This window comes from Pezoporus wallicus, unplaced genomic scaffold (genome assembly GCF_028554395.1).
Source record: "Pezoporus wallicus isolate ANWC-B61680 ecotype Strahan unplaced genomic scaffold, APGP_CSIRO_Pwel_v1 contig_227, whole genome shotgun sequence".
Lineage (NCBI taxonomy): Eukaryota > Metazoa > Chordata > Aves > Psittaciformes > Psittacidae > Pezoporus > Pezoporus wallicus.
This window is the reverse complement of record NW_026635704.1, coordinates 13514706-13535224: the sequence shown is the minus strand read 5'-3', so window position 1 is coordinate 13535224 and position 20519 is coordinate 13514706. Positions and strand designations below refer to the sequence as shown.

At 40.4% G+C, this 20519-nt stretch overlaps 1 protein-coding gene across 6 annotated transcripts in view; it reads left to right on the top strand.

Annotated features, from left to right (window-relative positions):
* Positions 1 to 20519, top strand: part of NOL4 (nucleolar protein 4) — a 202768-nt gene that overhangs the window by 86068 nt on the left and 96181 nt on the right. The window contains exon 1 of one of the 6 annotated variants that reach the window (XM_057397714.1): positions 4066 to 4222. The exons of the other annotated variants lie outside the window; for them this stretch is intronic. The gene's annotated coding sequence lies outside the window, so the exon portion shown is untranslated. Of the gene's footprint in view, positions 1 to 4065; positions 4223 to 20519 lie in introns of those variants that run through there. 6 annotated transcript variants of the gene reach the window in all.

Below are 20519 nucleotides of genomic sequence, written 5' to 3'. Positions count from 1 at the left end.
TGGGGTGGCTTATCCCTTCAATGAGCACTTTTCTAGATTTGGTATCACATTCCCAAAATGCGAAGCATTTGCTTAAGAAAACTAAATTTTTTACAATTTTACAAGACAGGCTGTTTTATTTGTTCTGTATAAATTACATTGGCTATTAGAATGAAATCACAGTCATTTTTATAATTTTGCTATTAAAAAAAATCATATCTCCTGAAATGTCATTACTTGACAAATAATTTGATTCAAAATTCCTGAACACTGATTCCGCTAATACTTACTCCTGTTTGTAAGTCTTGAATAAAGTAAGTGAATTGAGAGGAATCACAGCTACAGAAAACAATCTAAGAGGTACCAGAAATACCTGAATGATCCAATGGATAAAATTACAGCAGGAAAATGCTTAGTTATATCTTACATTTCCAAAAATAAAACAAGATTGTGTGTAAGAACAGGTTTTTTTACACTCTTGAAATGCAAACCCAAAACTTTTCTTTCTCATTTACACATTTAAGTGTATTCTGATTAGTAGCTATGAGCCATTAGTTCTGTACTTAGAATATGAAAACTGAGTGTTCGCTCTCAGAAGGTAGTGGTACATCTTGCACTGGTGTAGGCTTCTTGATTTATCACTGCACTAGGACTGAAGGTCAGTTAGTGTTTTGCGTATGGAATTCATCTGACAAAAGCAGGATCTGAGTTACAAAGATATATTTAAAAAGAGAAAGGCAAGGATAGGGAATTAGGGGTTTAAAAACCCCAAATGACAGGTTTGATCCTGTAAAATACTGGGCACTGTTGCTCTGCTTCAAGCAAGACTTACACGTGCTTAAACCTTTTGTTCAGGGCTCAGCATTTAGCACTGTTTAATCTCAAATGAATAGTTCTTAAAAAGGAGATTGATATTTCCTTTCATCCACAGATTTCAAAGGTATCTGTGAACAGCTATGTACAGAAACTATATAATAAAAATGAGAATTCAGTGGAGATTTCACAGTTAAGCATAATAAAGAAAGAGACATGCAATCAGAACAGAAACCTTCACTTTCTCATGTCAACTTTTCATGTTGGACCAATGCATAGTTTTATTTTCCTCTCTTTTTTCCTCTTTATTTTTAACGTGAAATCCTCAGACTTCTCATTCGTGAATTCATGCAGAAACATAGGACAGGATGTGTCTTCTGAGCTCCTACGTGTTGTCTTTAAACTGTGGGTGTCCCATTGAGAGGAAAAGTGGCTCTTGTGTATTCACTTCTCATTTCCCTCCCAAGCAAGAGGGTAAATGAAGGGCAAAATTCAGACTCCAACCTTGATAAAGGTAGAATCTACCTTTGAAAAAGATAGAGCAAGCTAATGAGAGCAGTGGGAGCTGCTTGGTTTTGCTAAACAGCTAGAGCTGGTCGCACTACTTGAGCCTTAGAAGCATGCTTCTTTGCTCCTAGTGTATTACATATACATATTGTTCCTTAATTAGAGTAGATGGCTTAAATACATGTGATCACCTTTCATTTTAGCTTGTTCCTTGTTCTGGCAAGCTTCACCTATGTTCACTGAAACAGCTGCCTTTCCCTGAGTATACCCAGGGCTATACATAATATGTATGCATATGTAATAGGGTGCTACTTGTTCAGGGTGCTGGCAGGGGAGTCCATTCCCTATCCAACAACTAAAGGAACATAGTACTTGCTCTTGGTCGAAAGACTGAATTTCCAGAAACACTAGATTTGGTGTTCATTATTAAATGGAAGTTTTGCACATTAAGAAATAAATGTTTGCCTTTCTAAGGCCAATATTTACTGATTTCTAGAGTCATAGTTTGTGAAACAACAAAAAAAAGAAACAGAACTTCACTTTCATTAACCATAAATGTTGTTTAGCTATTTTCACAGCATTCATCTTGCTGTTAACTGTTCTTTTCACATTGTGAGGAGGCAGCATATGACAGGAAAAATCTGTACCATCATTCAACAGCTGATTATATGCCCCTTTTCCTCAAAAAACAATTCGCATGCCTACAGATATCAGTGTTCCCAGTGGAATTCAAGGTGTAAAATATTGAGTCTTGAGCTGAAAATTATTTAGCCAAAGATTTTTCCAGTATTTGGGGGTTCTGGCAGGATGTTTTCAAAAGCAAAACCATATGTCGCTTACATGATTTGGCATTTCTCCAGTTGCATAGAACATGAGTGGAAAAGTGGAGAAGAAAAAAGAAAAACCTAACACTAATTAGATGATAGCAAATACAGGTGCTTTACTGTGTGCAGCATCTGTGGGACAAGTCAGAGCCAGCAGATTCTGAGGGATACTGTTTTGTTCATGTATATTCCCAACACATGCTAAGATCCAAATTAAGGTAAAACTGAATGGGTTGTGCAACAGCTGAGCTGCTTTTCGAGGTTACAGAAGTGCAATGTTGCCTAGGCATAGAAAAGAACTTGTGTGATTGGGTTTTGTCTGTGGTCTTCTCACTGTAAATGCAATTAGTGTAATACCAGGGAAAAAAAAAACAGTAATTTGATGATAGTTTGGAGATCCTGACCTGGGCTTCCTCATGTCCCCGTTCCCCCAGAGTTCCCAACAATTTCCTTATCCATTGCAGGCAGCAAGGTGCCTCTCTGAGAAGGCATCTTCCCTCTCCAACCAAAGCTTTATCTTCAGCCTTACAAGGCTCTCAGGTTTACTGAGACTAAGTTAGTCTCAGTACTAACTGCCAGCTGTCCTGTAACTTGCTTCATAGGGAAAGCTGTTACAGAGCTGCACACTGTTTTGCCCATCCCCCTGACTCCCCGTACACATAGGAGTTCTGGCTACATACAGCCTCTGGGCTCTTTCTCTTTCATGTGTCAGAGAGCATTAGGGAGGTTCTTTTCTATTAAAATTTCCAGAGAGAGAAGTGGGTTTAGACAGTGTAGATTTGACTCATCTGCATCTTTTAGTATTCAGATAGGTGAAGCCATTACAGGTACTGAGGAGACTGGTGTATCTTACCTGCTGATGGAGTGTCCTGTGTGCAGCCACACACATTACATGCTCAAGAGCAAAGGCACAAAGGAAGAAGGAGTCTGTTCTGTGCAAACAGACAGTTAAAACATGATTAGAGAATAGCCTTACATTCTCAGTTGCTGCTCCTTTAATCTGAAAGCTCACTGGGACACACTTGTGTCTGAAATAACAGGAGAAGACACAGTCAGGCTCCAGCCTCCAGGAATTTAGCACAATAATATGTTGTGTGGTTTTATAAGAGATATTAAAACACAAAGAAAAACCCTTTGCCTGAAAATTTGCCTGAACAATTAAAAATGTGTAAATAATTGAAATGCAGGAACTATAAAAGCTATTATTGTCATCGAGAAATAAAAGTGTTTAAAGGATAGCATCCAGGCACTATTTTGGGGCACTAAATAGCTGGTATTTACAGTGTGGATCACTCAATTTTCTTTTGCCTGATGAACAGAGCTCCCAAAGCTTATTGTGGCTGTTTTGTCGTTTATGTAAGACACGTGGCTGCTGTGATTTGCTTTTCTCGGTATCCCCTCCCCCACTAGCAGAAACCTTTGAGCTTCAAACACAGACATACTGTGCTCTTTGTGTGCATGTATGTGTATGAGTGTAAAAACATTAAAGAAAGACCACATGCCTAATATGCTGGAAAAACAAAGCTGAAGTGCGGGACTTGGCTTGTAGCTTGCTTTCTTTATTACAGTGAGATGGTAGCATGGACTAAGTGTAGGACTAATGTGTATGAACAAGAAGTGCTTTAAAAGCAGCCACACTGCCTATAAAATCAGCAATTCAACATAAGCAGGAATGGCATTTTCATTAAATAATGCTATGATTTTTCAACCATATTCTTAACTAGTAATCTCCCCCTAGCAAAATACAGAGCTAATCAACCTCCTAGCCTGTCAGTAAACTTGCAGGGGAATTAAATCCTGGAGGAAGAAGCCCATAGCCCTGGAGGAAGGCTGAGTGCATGTTTCACTGTCGTCTTTTCAGCTCATCTCAGTGGTCCCACTGCTAGAATGTGCTCTGTTGTCATGGCAACCCCATCTCCTGCTTCCTACAGGAAAGATTAGCTCGTACTGTGCACTGGAGAGAATTTAGGGGAAGTCAAGCTAATCCCTGGGTGCACTGCAAGAGAAAGGTTGGACCTCGCCTGAGGGATGCTGTATCTGCAATGATAGAATTGGCCTGCCACAGACACTGGTATTTAAGTTGAAGAGCAGAATTCACAGTAAGTGTCAGATCCTCCAGAGAGGAATATCGAATGAGGTTTTCTAAGTCTTGGTGAAGACTGTCCCATGCCAACAGTGGAATGACAGCAGGAGGCTGTGTGTGGAATACCAATATGTTTCACCCATTCAGGTGGTATTTCAAATATAGATTCAAAGCCTCAGTTCCCTGGAAACTAGGTGATAAAATTTTAAACGTCATCGTGAGATGTGCACCTAGAAACCTGAAGCATGTCTCATTTGGTGCATAAAGCTGAACAAGTGACGATGGGCATGCCTTACAAATTGTGTATGCACTGTGCAGCATTCTTAAGAATTCCTGTGTGCTGAAAAATAAGCGGGAAAGCGTGAGGAAACTGGTCTGTGTGTGCTGCAAACTCAACTGCAAAAGTGCTGAACTATCAAATTAAGCATGAAAATTTAAAACTCCTGATTCAACCTTGTTTTTTCTTCATATTAAAACACAAACAGAGAAAACATGAGATTTTTAAAGGTATAGTCATAATACAAGCTTTTATTTGAGGACAACTCAGCTTAAGATAGCTAAATTAAGGTGGTGTGTGACATGATGCAGCGTGTGAAATGTGTGTTTGTTTTCTTGCTGGTAGAGTTAAACAGAGGGTATTCTGGCTGTTCCATTTCTGGTTATTTTAATGTTATTTTAATGCTCTGGCTTTCTTTGATATGGTCCTGTGTATAGATGCTCAAGACTCCCAGGTTTAAACTAGATTCTTTGCAGTAAGATTTTAACTGTCTGCTTTTTATTACTGTCAGCTTTTCCTAAACTTATTTTTTTCCCCAGCAGAGTTTGTATGTTCAGTCTATGTATTTTTACATTTTTAGTATGCATGCTTTTTCTGTTGAGTTTTTAGTGAAAAAAATAACTTTATAATTATTTAATGGTTGTTTAATATATAGAAGTATTTGCTAACTCAGATCTATTATGCATATATGTGTTTACTTTATAAAATGTACGTGTGCTTGTGTGTTTCTGCAGTGCATGCATGCATATACATATGCAGATGAATAGGGTCTTTGTTTTAGTGAGGCCCTTTAGTGCTTCATGGTAATATAACACCGAGGAAGTTAAAGCCCTGTTTTCACCTTGAAGGATAAGTATTTTTCTCCTATCTATAATGTCTATTGTTGCAAAATCCTAATAAACACACTCAGTTTGCTTAAAGAAACAGCATCTGTCGTTTGTCTGTGTTTGTCTGTAGAGTAAAAAGGGAAAGCATCTTGACTGATATAATGAAAGAGCACTGCGTTGCTTTTGCAGAGACCTAGGTCCATGTAATAGGTAGTGGAAGGGCAGCTGTCTTTTTATCCTTCCTCCCAGGGCAGCTCAGAAAGAGTGACACATAAGCTCCAGATTGGTTAGTGTATGAGCAGTCTTCCCTGAAAACTTCCCTTTTTTTTTGGCTGGTTTGCCAAATAGTAAGTGTTGATAATCAAAGATAATGTCTTTCTTCTTTCTAGTTAAAATACTCAGTAGCCAGTGTACATCTATTATATGGAGGACTATAGTACTAAGCACGAAAGATTCGGAAGCTTTAAGTCATTACTTAGGGTGGCCCTTGAATCTGTGGTAGACATATGGGTGACAAGCAATCCACACAAGTGCTAAGCAAAGAGGGGAACAGAGTAAGAGAAAATTCATCAGATAAATGCTTTTCACTAGAAAGAGTACTAAAAAAAATATTCTTTGTTATCCATCCAATTAAATTACTGATTAAAAAGTCCCTGCTACCATAAAACAACAGAAAGGAAACATTTGTCACAGGTTTCATTGTATTTTTTCACCACCTCTATGAGGTTGTGTTTTTGAGGGACACCATTTAATGTGGCTCTTTACACCTTTTAAAAAAATCTAGATGGTTAATTGCACACCTTTTCTACCTTGTGTGTCCTTTTATTAAATTCAATAACCAAGAAGTTGGATTTTACTTTTTTTTAATCTAAGAGTCAAGATTCATTTCCTTTTTTTTTTTTTCCACCATGTAACTTGTGTGTGGAATAATGTTGTCTGGTCAAACACTGTCTCAATTTATTTTGTCTCCTGCAAAATGTGTGATTTTAGGAAGTTGGTCCAAGTTTTCTTAGGACTGCATTTTCACAAAGGGACTTGGATTCCTTATCTGCACTTCTAGATAGCTTTAAGCACCACCTGTAGATGGGACTGACTGAAGTGAGGTTTAAAGCATGCACCCAAACCTATAACCTGTGTTATGCTCTCTCTTGAGAAAAGCATGTGAACACTCCTTTTAGCAGTGGGACTGTATTACACACAGAATCATAGAAGCATGTAATGGTTGAGGTTGGAAAGGGCCTTAAGATCATCTAGTTCTAACCCCCATGCCATGGGTGAATACAACCGGTAGAGACTGCTTATGCTTCAAAGTCCAGACCTTGAGACTAGAGGGAGTTCCTGTATAAGCTCTATTTCAATTAATTAAAATTATTTTCCTTGAGCTACCAAAAACTGAAAAGCAGAGGTGACTTTACTTGCTGCATACAAAAAAGTCGGAGTTCCTAAGCTCTTAAAACTAATAGGTGTAGCACGTTCTGCCAGGGCTTCTCTTTCTCTATGGCAAGCTCCTGAGGTGAAAACTGTTGGCTTCCCCACAGCAGTGGGTCACTGCTGTGCCCAGGCATTTCTCTTCATTCCGTTTCTGCCCAGCATCCCTGCTTCCTACAGGTATTGCCTTCTTCCTGAACAGCCTTCTCCCTGTGCCACTGTGTTCAGGCTTTCTGCTAGTGAGGTGTTGAACTGGGTAACATAATGTTTTCTGATGTATCTTTTTAATGCATAGAAGTAGGATGATTTAATGTATATACTGATTCACCAGATCAAGGTTTTGAATTATGACACCGATCAGAAAAATATTATCACTAGTGTGTCTTTTCTTGGAACTTTTTTCCCTGTTGCAAAAATACACCCCCCCCTCCCCCCCCCCCGACTTGTACAGAACAGCTTCTGCCTACAACCTCCATTAGAAATTCATGACTAACAATTTGTCTCTCTTTCATTGAGACACTCATTCAAGGAAAAACAGGTGAGATGTTCAGCACTTCCTGGGTGGTACGCTCCACCTCACAGAACCTGGCTGTCTTTGAACATTCAGAAGTATGGTAAAATCATATACTCGATTCTGTCCCAGCAAGGAGCTTGCTGGTGGTATTCTTATTAAATTAATAACAGAAATCAAAAATTTATGTTACATACAATGTATGTGTCTCTCCATATCAGAGATTTATCCTTCACATTTTAGTAACAAAACAGTAATAGTGATGATTATTTTTTCTTGGTGGCAAGGCATTTTGTTCCCTGAGGCATCTCTGCCTCTTTAATTCCTTTAAAATGTATGTGTGTATGTCATGTTTCCAAAGAGACTATAAATGGCCAATTTGAAGGTAGCAGAAGTGGCCCTCAATGAAAAAAGTGTATCTTCAGATGAAAAAGGAAGTTTAAATCTGCTGAGATTTTGTTTTTCTTCAAACATAAGCTCAAATATTTTGATTAATATTTGTCTTTTTATTTTGTTTAAACAAATCTGCAAGGATTTAAAAAATATCTTAGACTTGTCAGTTTGCGCTAATTGGAAACAGTAACAGCCAGCCACACAGAACTATTTTGATGATTTTAAACCTCCTTTATCTTCCTTTTCTCTTCAAAAATAAAACTCTGAAGCCACTGATTGTATGTAAATTGCATGAATTTAATGGACTAAATTATTTCCCAGGCTGCACACAGCAGATCTTTTTGCCTCCAGTGAGATTAAGATCATATGCATCCAAAGGTAGATCAGCCCTGTGTATAATGTTCTTCTGGCCAGCGTTGTAGCAGTTAATTAAAAGTGCTTTCTCAGTGCTGTGCTGCTAGCTTTGTGGCTTTCTGTGTAATAAATTCTTTATATTAGCTGAAGAGCAAACCAGCAATGTTAATTTTTAGTAGGGCCAAATACAAAGGGAGAGAGACCAAGATTTCCTGGGCAAGTTCTCTGTTTCTCATGGCAGTTCAAATGCTACGTGCTATCTGGCTGACTGCCTTAATTCCAAAAGGAGTGTGATTATTCTTGTTGCAGCTCCATTTTTCTGTGCTGTTTGTTGCAGCTCTATTTTTCTATGCTGTTAGCCATAACAAACTGAATTTTTTAATCTTCTCCAAGATCTTTTGTGATGCCATGTCAACAAGTGGCTACAAGGAACATGAGAGAGCCGAACATGCATCCTCTAGGGCAATGCTGAAGTTTATTTTGGATTCCAAATATCAAAATATCAAATGTTAATAATATCAATAATATCAAAATTGTAACTGTAGTAGAAAGTTATGCAATGGGAATCCGGAGTTTCTGTTCTGTTGCCAGAAGAGTCCACCTGGAGTTTTGCAGGGCATGTGAGAATGAATGTGAGTGCAAGATTTTAGTGATAAATCTTTTCACATGTAATGAATCTTAATTTCTCATTGCAAATTTGTCTTCACAATAGGTTAGTTACTGTATTCTGGTGTGGACTGCTTTAACAGTCTGTCTTTAGGTGGATAATCAGTCATTTTGAGTTTGTCATTTCTCTATATTAATAAATTGTTGGTTGAAATTATTGTCTGAAGCATGCTGAGGAGAAGACAACCACTGTATGTATGGGTTAATGGCAACAACAGTGCCAATCCTGATTACATCTGTGATTTGTGAATGCTTTCAGCCAGTAGCAAACAAAATGGGACCTGATCAAAACTATGTTTTGGATACTCAAATCCAAGGGTAAGAATGCCATGATATTCACTGATGTTCTCCCATTCTGTTCTTCGCTACTACATAAAGTACTGAAGATTGTTTTTAATGGCTCATATTGTGGTTACCACACAATGTAGAAATAGCATTGACAGTCCCAGTCCTTTTACTGTCTGCAAATGTACTGTCAGCATAAATCCTCTTCCGATAGAAAAGCTCCACCTCTGCTCCCTGTACTTTGTCTTAATTTCATGTGGCAGCAGCTGCCCTGTGGAGCTTGGCAGGGGCTTGTAGTGTAGAAAACTCCAGAAACTGCAGGTTTTAATGCTGAAGTTATAAAGAAAAGCATTTTGGGAAAACAGACTGCTTGCGAATTGGGTGATGACATCTACATAAAAGGGCCTCCACACCAGTGATTTTCACCATGTTTGTCAGGTGGTTTTCGCCATTTATTTCAAATCAGAGCTGTCTCAGGTGTTCTTCAACAGAAAAAGATAATGTTGAAGTTAAAGCTGTTCTGACAAAGTTTTAATCTTCAAAGGCTTCTCGAGTTCACCTGAGGACATTTTTCCTAGGGTTAAGCGAGGCAGGTTCAAACCTCTGATCTGAATCAGGTAGCACAGTGACTTAAATTTAGGTATTTTCTGCATCATTAGTAACTGCTCTGTCTCCATTTATGTGTGGTTTTCTCTTTGCTCTGCTGATAATGTATATACGACAGGAGAGGCACTGACTGTATCCCACTGTTCTGGGACTTCAGTTAACACTGGGGAGACGGGATCAGGAACTTGAAAAACTGTATTTATGTGTTTGCATAAAGGGGAATGCCAAGAGTATCTTTGAGGTATCACAAACTTTTCTAAAGAGGAAGGCAATTTCCTTAGCCTGCCTTCTAAATGCTTCTCTATTGGAGATGCTATACTTGACACAAGGTAATAAATAGAGGGTTTTTCTTTTAGAAAGACTGTCCTTTGAGTCTTGGAAAATGTTTTTGTTCAAAGAATCAAAGATAGTAATCATTTCTTTGTTTAGACAGCTGAAATTTCTTTAAGTCAGTTTGTGTCAATATTTTTCTGTGTATAGATGAGGCCCTTAGTGACATGGTTTAGCGGAGGACTTGGCAGTCCTGGAGTAATGGTTAGAATTAATGATCCTAAAGGTCTTTTCCAGTCTGGTTGATTCCATGATTCTGTTCCATGATAGATCCTGTCACACTCAATCAGGAGTAGTAAAATTATGCTTTCTCCAGACTGTTTTGTAATTTTTTTGACCAATTCAGTGTCTAGCTTTGAAGCTTCTGAATCCTATATGCAGAATAAGGAACAGTCTCCAAAGCTGTCATACCTTGCACATCGTTAGGTGCCATCAGTGGCAAACTTTCCAACCCAAATTTGTGTTTGAAAAGAAATTTATAGATTTGATTGCAGTGTGTTTACCATTTCCAGCTTTCAGTTAGGTTATTTTGTTGTTGTTGTTGCTTTGTTTGTATCATTTCTTCTGATGGCAGCTATTTGCATTTGCAAAAATGGAAAAATCTCATGGTGTTCGTGAAAAAGGACACACTAGGCATTTCATGCTGTGGGGTATTGGTATTATTGTTTGCTTTTACACTGGACATAAAAGATAACAGACCACCAGAATTGTAATAGTTATTATTAATAACATTCTATTCGTGATCAAGATGGGTACCATGTATTTCCCTTTGCAGCATGTGTAACTTTTCTGCTTGATCCAGTGGTAACAACTTTCCACCCGGAAGTAATGCGCTTATTCTATTCTCAAATCCATTTTCAGATCCAGGTTCTGCTTTTAAAAATTTTACTCTAAGCTTCTGGCAAATACATTTCCTTCAGAATGGGTGCATATTTCTTATTTAGGAAGGGAGGTGATCAGTTCCTGAAGATGATGATAGGAAATGCAAAGCAGTTATCTGGGATTTGAAAGAACTTCCCAGCATTCTGTTGTTTTGATAGACATTTACAGTTTATTTAAGCAGGAGAAAGGCTATCAGGAAGTGTTTGCCTTATTTGTTCATTGGTTTTTGCATTGTTTATGCTCTAACTTCTCTGGAAGCTTGGGAAAAGTTTTGCCATATAGCTGTTTGTTGTACAGCTGTTTCTAATGTGCATTTCCATTAGATTAAAGTAGCTATGCAATGACTATCCCTTCAAAATACAAAGTGTATTGTAGGCCAGATAATCTTATTAACAGATTTTAAAGGGAAAACAAATTATGTGGCAGATTTTGCAATATAATTGTCCTTCACTTTGTTAATTAAAATGACACCAAGCATTTCTGTGCTCTAGGCTCCCGCTTCCAGCCCAGCTAGCTATGCAACAGACATTGTCATCTGTGGGCAGGATGCTCTGTTTACTAGGAGGAGCCTGTTGCTTTCCACACCCGGCACTGTTGGACCAGCTCAGCAGTTGGTTTTGTGGTGCCCTTCAGGTTAGGCTTGTTCAGCCTGGAGAAGGGAAGGCTCAGGGGATACCTCATAGGTCTTCCAATACCTAAAAAGAGGCCTACAATAAATCTGGAGAGGAACTTTTTGCAAGGGTATGTAGGGATAGGGCAAGAGGGAATGGCTTTAATTGAAAGAGGGGAGGTTTAGATTAAACATTATGAAGAAATTCTTTACTATGAGGGCGGTGAGTTACTGGCACAGGTAGCCCAGAGAAGCTGTGGCTGCTCCATCCCTGGAGGTGTTCAAGGCCAGGTTGGATGGGGCTTTGAGTAACCTGGCCTAGTGGAAGGTGTCCCCGCCTCTGGCAGGGATATTGGAACTGGATGATCTTTAAGGCCTCTTGCAACCCAAACCATTCAGTGATTCTATGATTCATTCTCAGCCAGTCCCATATTATAAGGAGGCCAAGTATGTATTACAGTTTGTCCCGGGTTCAGCAGTAGCAGTCATTTTTCTCCTTAGTGCAGTGCTGTGTTTTTGACTTTCAGCCTGGGAACAGCGCTGATAACACTGATATTTTTAGTTGTTGCTCAGTAACGTTTACTCTGACCAAGGACTTTCTGAGTCTCATGCTTTGCCAGGGAGGAGAGGAAGCTGGGAAGAAGCAGAGATGGGGCACCTGACCCAAGCTAAGCAAAGGGGTATTCCATACCACAGCACGTCATGCCCAGTATATAGACTGGGGGCAGTTACCCGGAAGGGCTAGATCACTCTCGGGTCAGGCTGGGTATCAGTCGGTGGGTGGTGAGCGGTTGTATTCTCTTCCCTTGTTATTTTGCTTATCATTATCATTATTGGTGGTAGCAGTAGTGGTTTGTGTTATACCTTAGTTACTGGACTGCTCTTATCTCAACCCGTAGGAGTTACATTCTTTCGATTCTCCTCCCCATTGCTCCAGGAGGGGGGAGGGGGGGAGTGAGGGAGCGGCTGCGTGGTTCTGGGTTGCCAGCTGGGCTTAGACCATGACAGTTCTATGTGGCACCCAACATGGGTCACAAAGGGTTGAGATAATGACATATCTGACCAGAGTGTGTCTAATCGTATTTGTGATAAGCATTTATTGTTTCGGATTAATAGTCACTCGTCACAATGCTGAATTTTTGGCTCTCAAAGTTGTTGCTCTTGATCTCAGAGTTTCAGCATGTCGTACCTTCCTTACAGCCGGTATTTGCTGTTTTAATGTTTATCAGCTGGGAGGCCTGGGCTAAGGCTCTTATTTCACTGTACTTTATGGTAATGACTTTTAATACAATAGACTTACTGACCATGAAACTGATCTGGCTTGCCTTCCCAGTGTGGTCATCACCTCTATACTTTGGGAGGTATAGAATGGAAGTGTTTAGCAATTACACATTCTTTTTTCCCCTCCTTGGGTGGTCAGCCTATGAAGGAGACATTCCCTTACGCTCCCAGCCCTCCCAGCAGACAATTTACAGCATCATTTGAGAGTTATGAAGGTTTTGAATGGCCTTTGGGTACCCTTGAGACCTGCCTGCTGATTGTGATGGGGATCACCATGTTGGCACACATACAGAGTGTTTGTTTTATCCGTGAGCATTTTGTCTGATCTTAGAAGTTAAGCAGAGTCGGGTTTGGGTCTTGTCTAGGTTTAGAGGACAATATAGGAGGACCAAGAGATTTTCCCCGAGACTCAACAGCCATGAGTGGCAGGGTGTGTGGGATAGTATGGGCAAGTATCTAGGCCAGTGGGCCCCTCCAGTGCTTTGGAATTTCACCACTGAACAAGTGCAAAAACCAGAAAAACTAGTAAAACACTTAAATGAGATGTGTTGTCATCCTGGTCATACCAAAGACAGACAAATCATGGCAATGTGCTGGGGCTTAGCCTATGGTTACAGAACCTTGTTCAACACCATCCAGCACCTTCAGAGGGAAAATATGTCTCTGGATCTGATGGCAAAGCAACAGACAATGCATTTACTCTAACTCCAAATACAGCCGCTACACCAACTCTAGTGACAAGTGCAGCAGCTACTCAGACTTTGACTACAACAGATAATGCAGCTAATCCAATTCCAAGCACAGCAACTACACCAAACCCAGTGACAAGTACAGCAGCTACTCAAACTCTGACTACAACAGACAATGCAGCTGATCCAATTCCAAGCACAGCAAGTACACCAACCCCAGTGACAAGTACAGCAGCTATCCAAACCCTGACAGCAACAGACAGCGCAGCTGTTGGTGCTACTCAACCCCCAAGCACAGCAGTTGCATCAACCCTGACAACAGATACTGCAGCCACTCCAACCACAGTGATCATCACTGCAGCTAAACCAAAGGACCAATTCGTGTCAATATCGGTTGCCTGATAGGGAAAAGCAAAAAAAGAGGCACAAAAAGCAACCTGTACAGTGAAGAAAGATGAAGAACCAAGGCACCTACTACATCTGATCAAGATGGGACAGCATCTGATCAAGAGTTATGATTATGTGAATCAGAGGATGAAGAAAAAGAGGTGACTTCTCAACCCAGGACCTCAACTGAGCTACAGAATATGCAAAAATATTTTACCTGTCAACCATCATTACCTGGTTGCTCCGATGCTGAGACAATGGGGCTGATGGTCATGAGCTAGAAGGTAAGGAAGCTAAGAAGCTGGGATCACTTGCTAGGGAAGAGGGAACTGACAAAGCAATTGCAGAAGAGAAATGGTCACTCAGCCTTTGGAGGCAGCTCTTGGCAGGTGTGAAAGGTTTCCATACAAGGACGATGTTAGGAGTCGTTCGGCCAACTGGACCGTGCTAGAGAAAGGCATCCAGTCTCTGAGGGAATCATCCACTATAGGTATGATCTATCACAGGCTGGATGCTGGGAATGCGTCTGTAGATCCAGATGAAGTTGAATGTACATGACCCATGTGGTGGAAATTTGCATGGAGTGCACCATCATCATATGCAATGATGGGATGCGTCTGTAGATCCAGATGAAGTTGAATGTACATGACCCATGTGGTGGAAATTTTCATGGAGTGCACCATCATCATATGCAATGATGGGATGCGTCTGTAGATCCAGATGAAGTTGAATGTACATGACCCATGTGGTGGAAATTTGCATGGAGTGCACCATCATCATATGCATGCTCATTGGCAGCTATAACCTGGAATGACATAGTATCACCAACAGTGGATGAAATGATTTGTTAACTCTGAGAGTTCGAAGACAATCTCACCCCTTCCATCATTTCCACTGTGGAAAAAGTGTCTGAGGAGTTCAGACAATTGAGAGACGATCTATCCTATCTATCTAGGTCCCCACGTGTACCAACCCGCATCTCAGCTATTAACAAAAGACATCCTACTGCTTGAGAGACAAGATATAGGAGGTATATGCCATGGGCCACCCTATGGTTTTACCTGTGGGATCATGGAGAAGACATGAGAAAGTGAGATGGAAAACCTACCTCAGCTCTGGAGAAACGGGTGAGTGAATTGAAGAGGAGAACAAAGGTCAAGGATGATCACCCCATTAAAGCCGCAGCTTCAGTCTTTGGTGAGCAGGTTCCCAGATGGAGTGGAAAAGCTGATTTTACTCTAGCTCCTGTGATAAAGACTAAACCCTGTCAACAAGACATAAGTGACCAATGCTGTGGTCACTATTAGAGGGGCCCTGCCTCCAGCCAGGTGGAGGAAGGGGACAATCGAATTTACTGGACTGTGTAGATCAGATGGCCTGGCACATCAGTCCCACAGAAGTATAAGGCTCTAGTAGATACTGGTGCACAGTGTACCCTGATGCCATCAAGCTGTCAAGGGGTGGAACCCATTTATGTTTCTGAAGTGACAGGAGGATCCCAAGAGTTGACTGTACTGGAGGCTGAAATCAGTCTGAGTGGGAGGAAGTGGCAAAAGCCGTGTGGTTGGTCAACACCAGAGGATCTGCCAACAGGGCTGGCCCAGCCCAGTCAGAACTTTTGCATACTGAAGAAGGGGATAAAGTTCCTGTGGTGCACATAAAGAATTTGCTGGGGAAGACAGTCTGGGTTATTCCTGCTTCAGGTAAAGGTAAACCCACTCATGGTTTTGCTTTTGCTCAAGGACCCGGATATACTTGGTGAGCAATGAGGGAAGATGGGGAAATCCGATGTGTACCTCAAGGGGATTTGATTTTAGGGGAAAAAAGCCAATGAACTCAATTATATGCTGTTGCCTGCTGTGTAATACTTTTACAGCCCACCAACTAGATGTCTTCAGGTCACCAGCGACTGACTTCCCTCTGACCATCATCCCAGCAAAGAATGAACTTTGACAAAACCAGACGAGCTCAGCAGTAACCAGATGAGTTCCGTGGTGTCATCAGCAGGCAACAGAACAACGCTGTACACAGTCTCTCCTGCTCTGAAAGACTGTTGCAAGATATGGAGCCTGACATTGTGGACCGGATGAACTAAGCAGCTTTATAGGGATTGGTCCATGCACTAAGGGATGATATCTCTCTTTTTGTGTGTGTGTGTGTATGTATATATATATTTGTAAGACAAGAGTGATGGTATATTGAAACATGTGGGATCTGAGCATGATGTGAATGGTAAGGGGTGGACACTGTCCCGGGTTCAGCAGTAGCAGTCATTTTTCTCCTTCTTAGTAGCTGGTGCAGTGCTGTGTTTTTGACTTTCAGCCTGGGAACAGCACTGATAACACCAGTGCTTTTAGTTGCTGCTCAGTAATGGTTACTCTGACCATTCTTTGTGAGTCTCATGCTCTGCCAGGGAGGAGGGGAACCCGGGAGGAAGCAGAGACAGGACACCTGACCCAAACTAGCCAAAGAGGCATTCCATACCACAGCACGTCATGCCCAGTTTAGAAACTGGGGGCAGTTACCTGGAACGGCTAGATCACTGCTCGGGTCGGGTATCAGTCAGCAGGTGGTGAGGGGTTGTATTCTCTTCCCTTGTTATTTTGCTTATCATTATCATTGGTGGTAGCAGTAGTGGTTTTGTGTTATACCTTAGTTACTGGACTGCTCTTATCTCAACCCGTGGGAGTTACATTCTTTCGATTCTCCCCTCCATCCCTCTGGGAGCAGGGGGAGGAAGGGGTGGGGGGAAGGGGGTGGTGGGGAGTGAGTGAGCGGCTTTGTGGTTCTGAGTTACTGGCTGGGCTTAAACCACGACACAGTTGCATTCTTTGCTATGGTTTTATTCCTTCCGCTTCTGGTGCTCTGACCTTTAATAACAATCTGTACGTAAATAGTAGTTGGAATTTTAGCGAGAATTCACTGTGATTAAAATATTCTTAAGTTTCATTGGTAATGGTACCTCATAAATACTGTAAAGCACAGGAAAAGCATGTACTGTAAATAGTCTGTGTGTGGACTATCCCATTGCTGGGCTACAAGAGGTCTTTAAGTGAATTAGAAACATGGACCAGTTTATTTCTTAAAAAAAATTCTAGTCTGCAAAGAACTGCAATACAGTTCACGGATTCGCTTTGTAGGGTGGCATTCCATTTACTTTCTGGCCTTGTTAAGGAATCTGGTTTCGAGACTAGCTCTCAGTGATGTTTCAGCAAGAAAAAACTGACTGCCCTAACTGAAAAGTAAATTTTTGAAAGTTGCTAAAATAGCATAATATCCAAGAACCCAGTGTTCCTCTTGGCATTAGCTTCTCAGAAAGGTACTTTAAAATGATAGTCTTCATGCAAAGTTTTCAAGCACAAAGAGTTTTCAAGTTTTCCCATCTTTCAGTTATGCTTTTGTTTAGTGCACCCTCTCATACTCGCTCTGTTCCCCACCCAAGCTCGGTCCTCTGCATTGCAGTGGGAGGGAGAGTTCGAAACAAGAGATGCATTGCTTAGTCAGGTGGCTTGGCAGTGCAAATTTCAAGTCCACAGCTCTGGTGAGGAATAGCAGTGGATATTCCAGAACTATCTATCAGATCCTTTGGGCTATGTGAAGTTTCTGGGCATTCAATCTTAGTTACTTGGCTTGCCTGAGATGTGCTGACAGACCAGCTAGCAAAATCATTCGTTTTTGTCTTCAGATACCTCTTATTCTATCTAGTTCATTTTTAGATGATGTGTTGCCAAATGCTCAGCTGTATTTTGGGAACTGTAAAAAAATTGTTGCCATTGATGTCTGTGCTGAAAATAATTTCTGAAAAGGGAAGAGCATGTTTTAATTTTGCCACTCAGATTGGAAGTCAACATGTCTATCTGTAGCGTTGTGAGGCAGTTGGGTTTTAAAAGTGGTGACTTTAATGAAGGCAGAAGAGACTTTGCTGTATTATTAATAACTCCTGGGTTGTCTGCTATCTTCTGCATGAAGATAGTGGCAAAGACCTCAAATCATGGATGTTTGTGGACAGAGACTGCAAATCTGCCATTCTTCAACCAAAGTTATGTGAGTTTTTAGTAGGAAAAAAAATATTAGCTGCTGTAAACTTCCAGCCTGATTCTAATGCCTTGTGTATGAAAATGCCAGTACATCTCCCAGTTTTGGCATTCAGTACATGAGAGAGACTTTTCAGACTGCTCAAAGGGAGGCCAATCATCAGCACTGTTTATTTTCTCACTTTTTTGGATGCTTATAAATGTAATTAACATGCTAGGGAGACTCCTGGTATGCTTATATCCTTTACCGCTGTGGTAGTATTTTTATGTTCAGGTGTTGTCACCTTTTGCTGGTGTTTGGGCTGGTGCTTAGCCTTTGTAAATCTTGACTATTTTTAACTTTCATTTGATATAGTGAAAAATAAAATTAGCAAAGTGTAATGGATGTAACATTCAAAAATGTTTGCTTGCCAGATGGAGAATGGCCATCAAGTTTGTTATCAAGTGTTGCCTTGTGTGACCAGAATACTGTTTTTACTCAAGCAGTGAGGAGACCACTTACTGTAGTTACCCAAGGCATGCTCGAATCAGGAAATAGTAGTGTACATGCTGCCATGGACATCCATAAGCATTTTAAAGTGACAGGATATAAAGCAAACTGAATTGAAAAGGGGCATGTAATTTATATCCCTTGAACATGCTTATTTGCTCAAGTTTGTAATAGCAGCTTTCCAAGCTCTGGAATTCTTTACTGAATTTCTAAATTTACAGTTTATCTGTACGAAAATCCTATGCTTGACTCACTGAGATTCTGTCTCAGCAAAACCATTAATTACATTGCAGTCATCAAATAGGGAAACAGCAACCGTAATGGAGTCCTAAACTTGGATATTTAGTGTTCCGACTTCTCAGATTCACTAACATTAGAAAAGTGGGTGTATCAAGGAAGTTTTAGTTCATTGTTGATAATGTCAGAACTGCAGTGAAGTACAGACTGTAAGTTCCTACTTCTTATTCCACATACTTTTCTTCTCAATTACATATTTATTACCTATCCTTAAACTCAATTTCATTATGTGAATATTAGAGGAACTTATTTTACTCTCTGCTGAGTTAGGAATTTTTCCTGAAAGCCTAAATGTTAGTATAAGCGGAGAGAACTGATTGGAAAGGATGTGACAGAGTGTTCTAGAGTGCAAACCAAATCATTTGAAAAAAAAAACAGTTGATTTTGCCAACATTATGAAATGAAAACTAGGAAAAAAATTATGAAGATGGTAGGAAATGTTTTCACTTCTAGTTATGAAGCATTTTTCATGTCCTAGCTTTTAGTATGCAGTTGTAAATAACAATAAAATGGCTTTAATTTACTTATTACAAGTCTTTATACTTTTCTGTGTAAAAAAAAAATTAAAAAAATCCTGAACTATAGAGCTACAAACCTGATGATGAAGGGTCTAATGAAGTAGAACTACTTGTAGAGATATTGTTTCTGCGAGTTATGAAGTCAACTCAAATTATTGTCAGTATTATAGAGGTACCCAAAATATTGGACTGACAGGGCATTTTGAACTTAGTTTGGGGGACCAAGTCAGAGTTTGGGTTAAAAGATCCTAAGGACATATGAAGCTCAAAGGAGCCATTTGTTTTCTCTTAAGGCTTCTCCCCACTTCCTCTCCCATTTTTACTGGTTGAGAGGGTATAACCAGCCTTTCTATAGTCTTGTCTGCCTTTATGGTAGAGCAGGCAGCAGTTTCCTGAAGGGCTGTAGAGCTGTAAAGTGTTCATTTGTAGGCAGGGCTTTACCCTTCCAGAATGAAGTACAGAGTGATATCACTGTGTGACCCCACTCAACACACTAAAGCTGGTAGGCTGTGTTTTAGACTTTAAAGGACTTTATTAAAAGTATCTGGGGCATCCATTGTATAGAGAATTTCCTCTGCTGACTCCAACTTGATCTTTTGCTTTTGTCTTCTGGAGATCCTGATGAAGTGATGAAGCAGAATATGACATCACACACATGCACTAGGTCCAAGTGGCAGATAGGTTTAAAATTAATTCCTTTCAGCCCCACTTGGGTTGATGTTTAGGTACCAAACAAGCACCTATGTATTATTCTTTTGTCTGTTGCTGGCATAGTACCAGATTCTTCTTGCTGCCAGGAATGGCAGAAGCTGCTGTTGCCCACAGCAGCCTTTAGCTACAGCAGCATAAGCCTCTTCCATGCTGCACAAGAAAGAGGAGAGGCTAAGATCTCCTAGGTTACCTCTTCTTACCTTAAGGAAAAGGTTTCTTATTTCTCCTTTCTTAATGTGTTGCAATCTCAAACGTCTTTGATATGTGATGTACATAGTTGGAATTTTAGTGAACCTCTAAAGTCAAAGTTAGTCTGTCCTGATCCCTGCTCACCTGTTTCCCAGCCTTCCTCAGTTCCTAGCTTTGTATCAGTAAGCAGCTCTGTAGTGTGGAGTCCTGTTTGGGTTAGGGTCTGAGGCAGTACCCCTGAAATCACTCATATCAGGCTGAGAACTTGTTCCTGCAATATTTGTTTAGAAATGGTGCTCTAGGCTACATTCTCAATGCCAGGTAACATCTTTCCTGCCAAATATGATCCTATATGTACCATAAAAACTTTAAGAAGAATTGCAAGTTTTCTCTATTGAGGACTTCTTGTTAGAGCCTTTGCCACAAAAAGTGCCCTAGAAGTTTCTCCAGAGTAAAGGGGAAACCAGGGATTTTTTCTCCCCAGACGCAATGAGGGCTTTGTCTTTTGAAGAGGAAATGCCAAAGCACAAGTACAAACTAGATGCATA